At 46.8% G+C, this 15,143-nt stretch overlaps 1 protein-coding gene across 5 annotated transcripts in view; it reads right to left on the bottom strand.

Annotated features, from left to right (window-relative positions):
- The window catches only part of LOC134358851 (LIM domain-binding protein 1), a 111,562-nt gene that overhangs the window by 48,255 nt on the left and 48,164 nt on the right, over positions 1-15,143 (bottom strand). The window contains exon 1 of one of the 5 annotated variants that reach the window (XM_063071417.1): positions 11,128-11,328. The exons of 3 other annotated variants lie outside the window; for them this stretch is intronic. The gene's annotated coding sequence lies outside the window, so the exon portion shown is untranslated. Of the gene's footprint in view, positions 1-10,699; positions 10,852-11,127; positions 11,329-15,143 lie in introns of those variants that run through there. One more of the 5 variants, XM_063071416.1, reaches the window with a different exon arrangement.

Below are 15,143 nucleotides of genomic sequence, written 5' to 3' on the forward strand. Positions count from 1 at the left end.
CCCATCTAATGCTTCTCGCAATATTTTTGGCTTGGAAAAAAAAGTAATGGTTTATGACCTCAGCTCCAGATGGCTTCTTCCTTTTGACTTTATCGAGGTGGGAATGACCTTATGCTCTGTGGTTAACTGTAAGCTATTAACATGTGCACATAGGTATAAGAGATAGATAGCACCCAGATAGTCTGCTTCACATTGTCATAATCACATAGTATGGAACAAGCCCTTCAGCCCATCAGCTCAGCACTAACCATCAAGCACAACACAGGATCAGGCCCTCTGACCGACAAAATCTGCACTGAACACAATGCCAAATTAAATTAAATCTCTCCTGCTTGCACACGATCGAGATTCACGTCCCTTATCGGGTCCGCTTCTACCACTACCCCTGGCATCCCGTTCCAGGTATTTACACCAAACCCACACTTCATCTTATTTTATTCTTCCAAATTCCCATTAACCCGCCACCCCTCACTTTCACTAGGAGGAATTAACAGCAGGCAATTAACTGTTGACCTGCATGACATTGGGGTGCGGAAGGAAACCGGAGCAGCCAGGGAATAGACGCACTGTTACAGGGAGAACGTGCAAACTCCGTGCACAGAAGGTGACAGAGGTTGGGATCGAAACCAGGTTTCTGGTGCTGTGAGGCCGCAGCTCTGCCCAGAAAGCTGCTTTGGAAGCAGAAGCTGTGACAGAGGGAGGTCTGCAGCTGAATGGTTTGAACGGTAGCATCACAGCGCAAGTGACGGGGGTTCGATTCCCATCGCTGTCTTTAAGGAGTTTGTACTTTCTCCCCGTGACCGTGCGGCTTTCCTCTGGGTTCCACTCACATTCCAAAGACCTACAGACTAGGGTTAGCAAGTTGTGAGCATGCTGTGTTGGCACCGGAAATATGGCGACACGCGCAGTGCATCTTCAGACTGTCTTGGTCGTTGATGCAAACGATACATTTCACTGGATGTTTTGAAATATATATGACAAATAAAGAAAAGGAAAGGTATGTTGCACCTGGAGTTTCTCCAGTTAGCGGACGATTTCCCTCCACGCCTCTCTGACGTAGTGGGGAACCACGTACAAAGCAAGTTACAGCAGTGGTTTGCCATTGTCTTCTGCCGGGTGAGTTTCCAAAGAGATTACCAGCTCGTAACCCAGCACGGATGGAAAGCGTGCAGGGGAGCCGGCTGGATTCGAACTCGGGACCTTTCATCCCGAAGTCCAACGCTGATGCCACTACGCCACCAGCCGGGTCATGGCAAATAAAGCTAATCTTTAATCCAATGATGGTGGCCAAGTGGGATGAATCCACCTCTGCCGGCTGGGAAAGAGTTGCCATATCACCCACAGCACATTGGAAATTATGATCTGCTGATATCTCGCAGGCAGAAGGTTGGCAACTGCCCTGAGCAGCCCCAGGTTTCTGGGCTACGCTGGTGTGCCAGTCAGACAAGGGTGAGGAGGAGGGGGTGGGACAGGAACAGTACCTGGATGGGAGCGGGGTGACCCACAGTAATCAGAGGTTAGCCTCACCACCATACCCTTATCCTCCCCCTCCTCCAGATCTTCTTCCACGTCTCCCTACATCCGGTCCCCCTCACATAACAAACGAGCTGGAGGAGGAGAGGCCAGAGTAGGTTAGAAATGGACAGCCAGAGAATAAAGGAGGAAAGGAAGAGAAAGGTAAGTTTTTCATTGCACCTGCACATGTGACGTGTGGATGAAAGAAAACCAGAGGGAGAGCTGTCTCGGAGGGAAGGGTCAGACTGATGTTAGAGTAGGTTAAAAGTCGACACAACATCACGGGCTTCCTGAGCTCTTCTGTTCTATGTTTGATGACAATAGACTTGGCTTTGAAAATGGTCTGTGGGGGGACTGAAGGGCATTGGAGCTGAGACAGACAGCAGAATGTAAGGGAGGTTGTTAGTCAAGCAGAACAGAGGTGAGGACACTTGGAGAGAGGGTTTGGGGGGGGGGAAAACGGGATTAGGATATGATGGCGGGGCTTCTGGCACTGAAAGGGTATGACCACAATCACAGTTTCTAAGTCCATGTGTCGAGGGCTAAGCTTTGCTCCAATATGACCACTGGAGATAGCTGTTCTGTCTGGGAACCTTACCATCAATGATGGAGAGGAAGAGATCCCTGAGGGCTGTGTAGTAGCTGCAGGCTCGGACATTTTCCACTCCTCACAACCAGAGGGAAGACAAGACACTGAGGGTCTGCGTAAATAAATTAAACTGCCCCGTTCTTTATCACAAGTAAATGTAAATGTAAATGTAAAATGGACAAGTAAATGTCAGAGCAGTGGGCAGAACTGGCCCAATCCTCGCCTCCAGCCCCGACACGCTGACCATTACAATCTGGCCTGGCATTTAAATTGGCCAAACCTCGGATCGTTGCTGCTTTCGGACCCGGGCCCTATTACTTTGATACACTCTCAGGCCCGGGCCCCACCTCGAATCTGCCTTGAGTCTGCTCACCTCGGTTCTGCCGCATCAAAGCGCCTTCAAGTCTGCTCCAGCAAAGGCCAAACATTGGCTCATTCCCCACCCCCGGCCCCAGGCACCCTCCCCTCCACCTCATTTCGGCCCACCATGCCTCAACTGTACTGCTCCTACCAGACTTCAGTTCGCCCATGAAAACGTCAAGTCACACAGGCACCTTCAAAAGTTCAACTCCCAACGGTCAGTTACAGGCTATTGTTTATAGTGATTGTTTTCCAGAGAAAAATGTTAATTAAAGTATTTAGCTGTTTTCTTTGGGCAAGAAGGGCCTGTCACCCTGTTGTATCTCTGAAAAATAAAAACTGTCCCTCCTCTCCCATCTAATGCTTCTCGCAATATTTTTGGCTTGGAAAAAAAAGTAATGGTTTATGACCTCAGCTCCAGATGGCTTCTTCCTTTTGACTTTATCGAGGTGGGAATGACCTTATGCTCTGTGGTTAACTGTAAGCTATTAACATGTGCACATAGGTATAAGAGATAGATAGCACCCAGATAGTCTGCTTCACATTGTCATAATCACATAGTATGGAACAAGCCCTTCAGCCCATCAGCTCAGCACTAACCATCAAGCACAACACAGGATCAGGCCCTCTGACCGACAAAATCTGCACTGAACACAATGCCAAATTAAATTAAATCTCTCCTGCTTGCACACGATCGAGATTCACGTCCCTTATCGGGTCCGCTTCTACCACTACCCCTGGCATCCCGTTCCAGGTATTTACACCAAACCCACACTTCATCTTATTTTATTCTTCCAAATTCCCATTAACCCGCCACCCCTCACTTTCACTAGGAGGAATTAACAGCAGGCAATTAACTGTTGACCTGCATGACATTGGGGTGCGGAAGGAAACCGGAGCAGCCAGGGAATAGACGCACTGTTACAGGGAGAACGTGCAAACTCCGTGCACAGAAGGTGACAGAGGTTGGGATCGAAACCAGGTTTCTGGTGCTGTGAGGCCGCAGCTCTGCCCAGAAAGCTGCTTTGGAAGCAGAAGCTGTGACAGAGGGAGGTCTGCAGCTGAATGGTTTGAACGGTAGCATCACAGCGCAAGTGACGGGGGTTCGATTCCCATCGCTGTCTTTAAGGAGTTTGTACTTTCTCCCCGTGACCGTGCGGCTTTCCTCTGGGTTCCACTCACATTCCAAAGACCTACAGACTAGGGTTAGCAAGTTGTGAGCATGCTGTGTTGGCACCGGAAATATGGCGACACGCGCAGTGCATCTTCAGACTGTCTTGGTCGTTGATGCAAACGATACATTTCACTGGATGTTTTGAAATATATATGACAAATAAAGAAAAGGAAAGGTATGTTGCACCTGGAGTTTCTCCAGTTAGCGGACGATTTCCCTCCACGCCTCTCTGACGTAGTGGGGAACCACGTACAAAGCAAGTTACAGCAGTGGTTTGCCATTGTCTTCTGCCGGGTGAGTTTCCAAAGAGATTACCAGCTCGTAACCCAGCACGGATGGAAAGCGTGCAGGGGAGCCGGCTGGATTCGAACTCGGGACCTTTCATCCCGAAGTCCAACGCTGATGCCACTACGCCACCAGCCGGGTCATGGCAAATAAAGCTAATCTTTAATCCAATGATGGTGGCCAAGTGGGATGAATCCACCTCTGCCGGCTGGGAAAGAGTTGCCATATCACCCACAGCACATTGGAAATTATGATCTGCTGATATCTCGCAGGCAGAAGGTTGGCAACTGCCCTGAGCAGCCCCAGGTTTCTGGGCTACGCTGGTGTGCCAGTCAGACAAGGGTGAGGAGGAGGGGGTGGGACAGGAACAGTACCTGGATGGGAGCGGGGTGACCCACAGTAATCAGAGGTTAGCCTCACCACCATACCCTTATCCTCCCCCTCCTCCAGATCTTCTTCCACGTCTCCCTACATCCGGTCCCCCTCACATAACAAACGAGCTGGAGGAGGAGAGGCCAGAGTAGGTTAGAAATGGACAGCCAGAGAATAAAGGAGGAAAGGAAGAGAAAGGTAAGTTTTTCATTGCACCTGCACATGTGACGTGTGGATGAAAGAAAACCAGAGGGAGAGCTGTCTCGGAGGGAAGGGTCAGACTGATGTTAGAGTAGGTTAAAAGTCGACACAACATCACGGGCTTCCTGAGCTCTTCTGTTCTATGTTTGATGACAATAGACTTGGCTTTGAAAATGGTCTGTGGGGGGACTGAAGGGCATTGGAGCTGAGACAGACAGCAGAATGTAAGGGAGGTTGTTAGTCAAGCAGAACAGAGGTGAGGACACTTGGAGAGAGGGTTTGGGGGGGGGGAAAACGGGATTAGGATATGATGGCGGGGCTTCTGGCACTGAAAGGGTATGACCACAATCACAGTTTCTAAGTCCATGTGTCGAGGGCTAAGCTTTGCTCCAATATGACCACTGGAGATAGCTGTTCTGTCTGGGAACCTTACCATCAATGATGGAGAGGAAGAGATCCCTGAGGGCTGTGTAGTAGCTGCAGGCTCGGACATTTTCCACTCCTCACAACCAGAGGGAAGACAAGACACTGAGGGTCTGCGTAAATAAATTAAACTGCCCCGTTCTTTATCACAACCACCCAGAGAGGGCCTCAACTTAATGCCTTCTCCAAAAGACCAGACCTCAGATATGGACACGGTCCCTCGGTACTGCATCGTGAGTGTCAGCCTGGTGTCAAATGCTTCTAACTCAAAGGCAACAGCGCAATCAATGAGTGAGAACTTTAACAATATACTGCATGCAGCCGAAAGAAATCTCACAGAACCGTTCCACCAATCCATGGCATGGTCAACCCAACCAGCCAACAAAACCCTCTGTTCCTTCTCCAGAAGTCACATCCTGCAGGAGACATTAACCCCAGTCCATTTCCCTGAGAAGGGTTGTAATGCCCCTTAGTTCTAATGACTGTCAGTGGACTTTGATTGGTGGTGAGCCGTGTAGACTGGTTTGGAAGGAGGGAATGTTACAATGAGGACATCCTGATCTGACAAAGAGGGAGGTCTTACAGAAGGAAAGAATTTAGGCAGAGAATTATGTTCTGTGGGGACAAGACAGCTGAATACATGGCTTCCTCTGGTGATGATGGTCCATTCCTCTCCACAATGCAAACCTCCAACTTAGCATAAGGTATAAATCAAAACAGATACCTCTGTGCACTTTGAGAGACAGATCACTGACACCCCCCTTACCCAGGACAGTGGAAAGCTACACTTCTATAAAGGTTGCAAAATATTACCCAAAGGGTGCTTAACAGGAAAGCCACTGGGCTTGGTTAGAGGCAGGTTTAATGGAGGAGGGAAGCCCTTACAGGGGAGGAAAGAGTGGCCGAGATTTAACAGACCATAAGACATAGAAGCCAAATTAAGCTATTCAACTCATTGATCCACTCTGCCATTCCATCATGGCTGCTTTATTATCCATTTCAATCCCATTCTCCTGCCTTTTCCCCAAAACTTTTGACACCCTTACTAATCAAGAACCTAGAACTTCTGCTTTAAATTATACCCAATAACTTGGTTCCCACAATCACTGGTGACAATGAATTCCACAGATTTGCCTCAGTCTAGCTAAAGAGATTGCTCCTCATCTCTGTTAGAAAGGGACGCCCTTCTATTTTGAGGCTGTACCCTCTGATGCTAGACTCTCTCTCTTAGGAAGCATCTTCTCCACATTCATTCTTTCAATATTCGATAGGTTTCCATGAGATCCCCCCTCATTCTTCTAAACTCCAACGAGTACAGGCTCAGAGCCATCAAACATTCCTCATACATTAAACCTTTAATTCCTAGGATCATATAGTGAGGATTGCCAAAGCTCGAGATGTAGGCCATTGAAGGTACGGCCATCATTGGTGCAGTGGGTAACACTGGGCAAGAGGCCACAATTGGAGGAAGAAGAGATCTCTAAGGACGATGGCACCTAGAGTTGGTGACAGGGCAGAAAAGGACAGATAGGCTCAGTGTCTACAGTGCGTTTTCCAACTCTTTCAGAACTTCCCAAAGTTCAGTGGCAACAGTGAGGTGAAGCAACTGCTGCTCCATAGCCAATTCCTGCACAGCATGATCCCACCGATAGCAATGTGATTACCTGCTGTAACTCTGAGAAGCTATGGAGGTATTTGAAGTGTTTTAATCTGGTTGTTGTTCTATATGTGACCCAAGATAGAGTCGAAAAGTTGTCCATGCACAGGCACCTTCAAGCTACCCCCCTGCCCAGTTCAAAATTAAAACTTGTGTTACCGGCAGCACTGCCTCTCCACGGGAAGTAACTGTTATTGAGCTCACCAACATTTACCTAGATATTCAATTATACAAAGCAGCTTTCCCAGTGTTGCACAATTAAAAACCACGTTCTTTTCACCCCACAGTGAAGCCGAACAGTTTCCAGGCAATTCCAGCATGAACAACTCATGGTTTCAGTGTTAGGGCTGTCCAGAAACACACTACTCCACTTCCAGACTGCAGCAGGGAATTTGGACTCTGTAAGAACCAGGACAATGTGTTCTTCACAAACTTGGACACCTACTGAAAGTGAATTACTTGCATTCCTTGGACTCCTTTCCTTCGTAATCCTTCAACAGCTATTCCAATCCTCGAGCCCTCACCAACCCTGTGATCCCCAAAGCAAATTATCAGAGTACATATATGTCACCATATACAACCCTGAATGATTTATTTTCTTTTGGGCGTACTCAATAACTCTATGGAATAAGACCATAAGACACAGCAGTAGAATTAGGCCATTGGGCCCATCGAGTCTGCTCCATAATTCAATCATGGCTGATCCTTTTCTCCCCCTCCTCCGCCCCACTCCTCGGCCTTCTCCCCGTAACCTTTGACACTGTGTCTAATCAAGAACATATCAAGCTCTGCCTTAAATACACCCAACAACCTGGACTTCACGGCTGCCTGTGGCAACAAATTCCACAAATTCACTACCCTCTGGCTAAAGAAATTTCTCCACATCTCTGTTTCAAATAGACACCCCTCTATCCTGAGGTTGTGCCCTCTTGTCCTAGACTCCCCCACCATGGGAAACATCCTTTCCACATCTGTCTAAGCCTTTCAACATTTAAAAGGTTTCAATGAGATTACCCCTCATCCTTCCAAATTCCAACAAGTACAGACCCAGAGCTATCAAATGTTCCACATATGATAACCCTTTCATTCCCAGGATCATCCCTGTGAACCTCCTCTGAACCCTCTCCAATGCCAGCACATCTTTTCTTAGATGAGGAACCCAAAACTATTCACAATACTCAAGGTGAAGCCTCACCAGTACCTTATAAAGCCTCAGCATTTCATCCCTGCTCTTGCATTCTCAACCTCTTGAAATGAACGCTAGTATTGCATTTGCCTTCCTCAGCACCAGCTCAACTTGCAAGTTAATAATAACCATAACATAATCAATGAAAGACCACCCAACTTGGGTGTTCAACCAGAAAGCAGAAGACAACAAACCGTGCAAATACAAAGAGAAATAAATAAAAAAACAATAACTATCGAGAACATGAGATGAAGAGTCCTTGAGAGTGAGTCAATAGGTTGTGGGAACATTCAGCAATGGGACAAGTGAAGTTATCCCCTTTGGTTCAAGAGCCTGATGGCTGAGGGATAGTAATGGTTCCTGAACCTGGTGATGTGAGTCCTGAGGCTCCTTTACCTTCTTCCTGTGGGAAGCAGCAAGAAAGAAAGCACATCCTGGGTTGTAGTCCCTGATAATGGATGCTGCTTTCCCATGACAGTGTTTCATACAGATGTGTTCAAGGTTGGAAGGACCCTTGTAGAATTTTCCTCTGAAGGGTATTGATTGGTGTTTCCATACCAAGCCGTGATGCAGTCAGTCAATATACTCTCCACTACACATCTATAGAAGTTTGTCACAGTGTTAAAGATGTCATGCCGAATCTCCAGAAACTCCCAAGGAAGTAGAGCCGCAGTCGTCCTTTCTTCATAATTGTACTTACGTGCTGGGCCCAGGACGGGCTGCTCTGAAATAACAACACTGAGGAATTTAAAGTTGCTGGGCCTCTCCACCTTTGATTCTCCAGTGAGGACTGGCTCATGGACCTCTGGTTTCCTTCTCCTGATGTCAATAATCATCTCTTTGGTCTTACTGACATTAAGTGAGAAATTGTTGCTGTGGCACCACTCAGCCAGATTTTCAATTTCCCTCCTAAATGCTGATTCATCACCACCTTTGATTCGGCCCACGACAGTGGTGTCATCAGCAAATTTGAATATAGTACTGGAGCTGTGCTTAGCCACACAATTATAAGTGTAAAATGAGTAGAGCAGGAAGCTAAGCACACAGCCTCGTGGTGCACCTGTGCGGATGGAGATCTTGGAGGAGATATTGCCAACCTACACTGAGTCTCCAGAACTAGGAATGCCCCAAGGCCCAAACACTCCTGCCCAGGCTCTTGAACGAGTCACCAGGCCAAGCATAAAGACCATAAGACATTGGAACACAAATGAGACCATTCAGCTTATCAAATTTGTTTCAATGTTTATCATTGCTGATTTAGTATCCCTCTCAACCCATTTTCCTGCCTTCTCCTCATAACCTTTGACGCCCTTATTAATCAAGAATCTATCAGTCTCTGTTTTAATATACCCGATAACATGGCCTTCACCACCACCTGGCTCCTGAAATTCCTCCTCATCTGTTCTTTCACCACAGGTGTGCTCTCTGGCTCTAGACTCTCCCACTATTGGAAACAACCTTCCCACATCCTCTCTACCTAGGCCTTTCAAAATTTGGTAGGTTTCAATGAGCTCCCCCTTCATTCGTCCAAACTCCAGTGAGTACAGGCCCTGAGCTGGTAATGTCCGAAGTTCAATGACACGTTACTGCTCAGGGGGTTTTGATCTGCATAATTTAACCGTGGTTGCATTTTGAAAACTGAACGGTATTCTCTAAAACACCTTACAGCTGTTGCTTTTAAAAAGTTAAGTGAAAAGTGCCATAAAATTCAGGTTTTAATCATTTCTTCAAGAAATCGCACAAGGTTTGAGAACACCCCCCCACCCCCCGATTATTAAACAAAGAGAGGCAGCAATGACTTAACAAGACACACACGATTATTTGTCATAGAGTTAAATGACAGATAAACAGGTCACTCAGCCCACTGATCCATGATAACCATTAAGTACCTGTTTACATCATATCAATTCCAGTAAAATTTCCTCACCAACTCTCTCATGGCTCTACTTGCAACCTTTATTTGGGGTAATTTACCATAACCAATTAACCTCTTGTTCATATTTTTAGGATCTAGGAGGTAACCAGAGTACCTGGGGAAACCAGCAGTCACAAGGAGAACATGCAAACTCCACATAGACAGCACTTGAGGTCAGGATTGAATCTGGGTCTCTGGATCTACGAGGCAGTGGTTCCCCTAACTGCCGCACTCATTCTCTTAGAGTACAGCATAGCTAATTTCATCACATCAAGACAAGATCTCAAATGACATCAGAAGGACAAAAAGAATAAAAGACTTGGCATGTCAACAGAGACTCAAGCATCCACAGCACAATTTCAAACTGTGTTTATAGTTTCTCCAGAATTCTGGCCAATTTACCCCACAATCAACACCCATGATGCCCTCATGGGGACTTAGTGTGCATAAATTGACTGCTGCAGCATTTTGAAAACAAAGTACATCATTGCACAAAACATCTTGGCAGCTTTTGTTTTTAAAAAGTTAAGTGAAAAGTGCCATAAAATTGTCTTTTTCCCCCCCCCCCATTTCTTTGAGAAATCCCACAGCCATAGGGTAAACACTGCCCAGGGCAGCAAAGCAACAATGAATACACCCCCCACCCCAAACACACACACACACCCCAAAGCAGATCTTACGCAGCCAGGACACTTGTAAGTGTTGAGGCACCTTTCAGAAAGAAATATAAAACGGGTGACAAGCACAAAATGACCAGAGAGCAGTGGGGTGGGGGTTGGGGTTAGCAATGAGAGTCGTGGCCCAAACTACACTTGCAATGCCCAGCTACAGACTCTTCATCCATTGTAGATTTTAAATTAAATTATCTGGTTGGTAAAAACTCTTTGAACACACCACATGTCAGCAGTTGTGGGAGGAACAATCCCCCCCCCTCACCTCTCTCCCTATCCCTGTCGTGACTATCACTGTCAGGCATTTACTACCCAGGTCTCGGTGGGTTTTTATTTTACTTTCCTGCTTACCTCATCCTCCACACAAACATACGGTCAGCTGCAGCCAGCAACCGAACACTTGCGGAAGAGAGGGAGAAAGCGGCGGCGGAAGAGAGGGAGAAAGCAGCGATGGAAGAGCTCGGCAACCCTTGGAGCGTGTGGCAGGCCTTGGCCTTCACAGTGAGACCACCCCTTCCCCTTCCCGTCCCACCCCACACCCACAGCTACAGCCACGGCCCGCGGCCAGCCAGCCGGCCGGCCGGGGACCTCCTCGGCTGCTCCAGCCCCTGGGCCTCGCTCGCTTCAACGCAGTTAAAGCGGTGCTGACTGCAGCAAGTTAACAAAAGTCCCGAGAATGTGAGGTGCGAACACTCACAGACACAAGGCCCACACACAAACACACACAGAGCAACGAGAAAGAGTAATATATATATTAAAAAAAGAGGGGTTAATTTTACCTTCACGGAAGCTGGTCCAGTGGGGACACCCAGGGCTGACTGGAACTGAGAAACCCCCTCCCTCTCCCAGCCAGAAAAACAAACCACTTCAGTAATATATTCTTATTTGTTTATTATTGCTTTAAAGCAAAGCCCTGCGGTGAATTGGGACGCCTGCCCTCTCTGCTTAGCCGAGGAGCTGAGCCTTTTGTTCTGTGCGGGGCCAGGCAGCTGTCAGGCAAACAACAATAGCGTGTGCAGGAGCCCGGACTCGGAGAGAGAGAGAGAGAGTGTGTGTGTGTGTGTGTGTGTGTGTTGGTGTTATGTGGCCCCAGTTTGCACTGAATTACACAGGCTTGTGGCAGACGGGCGGCTCCTCCCCCTGCTCCTGGACAGACAATAGGGTGAACCCAAGGCCTAGGAGAATTTGCTTCCCACATCCAAACCACCCCCTCCCCTCACCCCATCATCAACTCTCGCTTCCCTTCCCCCTCCCCGAGGGAGGCAGACTACTTCCCAATCTGCCACACTGACTCCAAGACAAAGAGAGGCTGCTAGAGATAATACCACAGCGATCTGCAGGAGTAAACAGTGTTTTTGCACCCTTGGAAGCAGTTCAGATTGCTCCTTGGTCTCCCCCACCCACCCCACCTTAACCTCGCCATATCCTCTGTCATAAACACAGGATATTCCTCAGATGTTTGAAAGCCAAAAGCAACACACGCAAAATGCTGAAGAAACTCAGCATCTGCAAGATCGATGTTTCTGGCCGGGATCCTTCATTCCCCCACTCCTCCACTCCCAGTTCTCATCAGTGTCATCAGTTTTAATCTCTCCATTGCTGGCGGTCCCATCCTCAATTGCGTTTGCCCCAAGTTGTGAGGTTCCCTCCATGAACCTTGAGTTTAAACAAGCCAGAATCAGATTATTAGCACTGACATATGTTGCGAAATTTGTGATCATTTGGTCTAAGCCCCACTCAAATTCCTAAGAACAACCTTGGGACCCTACATCCTGATCAAGAATCTCGACCCAAAACATTGATTCTTTATTCCTTCCCATCCTGCCTGACCTGCTGAGATCCTCCATCATTTTGTGTGTGTTATTCTTGGGATGTTTTACCACGTTGACCAGGGAAAAAAACCTTGGTGAAATAATGTCCTTGCACCTGAGCCGAGAAGTAATCGGCTTGTGGTGCCCTGTGAAGAACACTTTCACTGATTCCTGCCAATAAGGCTGCATCAGCATCTACTTTCATTTTTAACATTTGTGGTATTTAAATCTCTTAACCACTGCGAACGTTTCTGTCATGTGAGCCAAGGGGTCAGAAATAAAATGAAAGCTGAACTTGTTGTCTTTAGAAAAGTACTGAGGCTATGCACTTATCAGGCAATTAAAGATAAATTAAAATGCCAATGAGGCATTCAGCAACGTGTTCAGAGACACAATTTGTTCTTTATCTCCTCCTTCATCACCTAGCCTTTTAAAATAAATCAGCCAAGTGATCCTACTGTTTAAATAGAAAGTGATGATGGTCTTCCTGCAGGATGTGTGTGCCGGACCTTGGGGAACAATGGTAGTCGGGGATCCTTGTAGGGTTTTGGATGTTAATAGTGAGATGTGAATCGATTGATCGGGGTGGGAGAAGGAAGAATAACTGTTAAACAATCAACATCTCACTCACACCACCCTAAATTGGCTTACATTGATCGTGACCCCATCGGAATCCACCAATGTCCCAACTCTAGCTGTATCTGCCCACTGCCCGGGGGACAACTCGAAAGTGTCATCTCACAAGGACCATCAAGGGGCTTGTTTTGCTGTTGCTGTGCAGTTCTGCTGAACATGGCCAGTACGCTATGTTGGCACTGGAATGTGTGCTGACACTTGTGGCTTGTCCCCAGCACATTCCTCAGGTTGTGTTGGTTATTAATTCAAAACAACCATATGTTTCAATGTACATCTGAACCCGAACCATCCTGCACATTTCATGGCTTTCTGTAACTGAAGGGAAAGAGGCTATCCCAAAATTTTCCTGTAGGCGTAGGTGGCAGGAATGGAGTATCCCCAGTAAATTCCCACCACTCCCCAAATATGGTCACCTCTTTCCAATCTGCGTTCATCAGATCAGCCACGTGTGAACACCATGTTCTGATTATTATGACATTCCCCTTGATGTGTATCCACCAGCACCTTCTCATCTCATATGTGGGCAGCAAAGGGAATTTATTGGGAATTCTCCATCCCTACTCCCAACACCCACAGTTTGAAATATGGAAAAATGGAATCCCGTCTTTCCGTTCAGTTACAGAACAAGAAAGAGTGCAAACACAGGATTCATAAGGGTGCTGTCAGAGGGAGAGGTCGTGCAGCTTAAGTTTTTATTCATTGGAGCAGAGGAGACCGAGTGGTGATCCTACAGAGGTATATAATATCACGAGGGACATAAATACACTGAATCCCACGGAAAGGGAATCAGAAACTCGGAGGGCATAGCTGGAAGATGAGAGGTAAAATATTTGAAAGGGACTTGAGGGGTAACACCTTCATCTACGGCAGAGATTCCTAACCTGGGGTCATCCGCTTTATGGTATTGATCCATGGCATAAAAAAGGTTGGGAACCACTGATCTAGCGGGCAGTGGTATAAGAGGGAGTAGCTGAGGCAGGTACAATGGCAACGTTTGGAAGAGACTTGTATACAAAACACAGAATGGTGCAATACGGTACAGACCATTCAGCTGAACATCTTGTACTGACTTTCTAACCTGCTCCAAGATCAATCTAATCCTTCCCTCCCACACAGCCCTTCATTTTTCTTTTTCTTTCATCCAAGGACAGGAAAGTTTTAGAATGGGTCAAATGCAGGCAAGTGGTTGGCAGGGACCGGATGGTCTGTAGGGACTGCTTTGTTGCTTTTATGACTCTACACCTCTATGATTCTATTCATTAGCTATTCCTCTCATCCCACAATCTCCACTCCCTTGTCAGAAATAAACAGCTATTGCTCAAAGTACAAAATGGTGGGCAGGATCGGATCAGTGATTACTGCCCTTTCACACCCCAGTGCTGCATGTTGAGGAAGAGACCGCTGCTCGGTGTATACTTGCAGCAGATTCTTTCTTCTCCAGCCCTTTGCCTTTACCACCTTTCACCTCCCAGCTAGCTTCTTACTTCATCCTCTCTCCCTGGCTTTACCCATCACCTTCCAGCTTGTCCTCTTTCCATTACCCCCACCTTTTTATTTTGGCATCTTCACCCCCCTCTCCACTTACACTCCTGACAAAGGCTCTCGGCCCAAAAAGCTGACTGTTTATTCATTTGCACAGATGCTGCCTGACCTGCTGAGTTCCTCCAGAACTGTGTGTGTGTGTGTGTGTGTGTGTGTGTGTGTGTGTTATACTTGCAACAGGAAGCTGGGCAGATCAGCCTTTTGGTAAAGTTGTGAGCTTAAAACAGAGATGCATCCATGTTGCCAACACCGCTCAGCAAAAACATGCAGTTACATACTACACTTAAATGAGCAATATGCCCAAATTATTTTATGGGAGTGAATGTTAAACAACAGCAGGTGTTTGGTCAAATGACTAAAAGTTCGAACAATGGTCCAAGTTGAAGCAGTGTCCTAAAAGGTGACAGGGAGACAGAGTGGCTCACTACAAAGACCAGACCAGGTCTGTCAACATTAACATGCAACCCACAATCATATTACATTACCATAGAAACAGAAAAAATTACACCCTCTCTCACCCTTCACACACTAAACCAACAAAGCAATCATTAAAAGAAGAGAAGAATGATTTCTCATTTCCTGCATTGACCTCTGGATTTATAGACAACCACTAATCTAAGAAATAGTAATTTGCCTATTAGGTGTAAATTGCAGCTGGTCCTCTACAATGACCTTAATTGAAATGGTACCTTCAACATCAAAGAAAACACACATAAAACACTGGAGGAACTCAGCAAGTCAGGCAGCATCTATGGAAATGAATAAACAGTCGATGTTTCAGTCCCCAGACCCTTCTTTGGGACTGA

The sequence above is a fragment of the Mobula hypostoma genome, chromosome 19 (genome assembly GCF_963921235.1).
Source record: "Mobula hypostoma chromosome 19, sMobHyp1.1, whole genome shotgun sequence".
Taxonomy (NCBI): Eukaryota; Metazoa; Chordata; class Chondrichthyes; order Myliobatiformes; family Myliobatidae; genus Mobula; species Mobula hypostoma.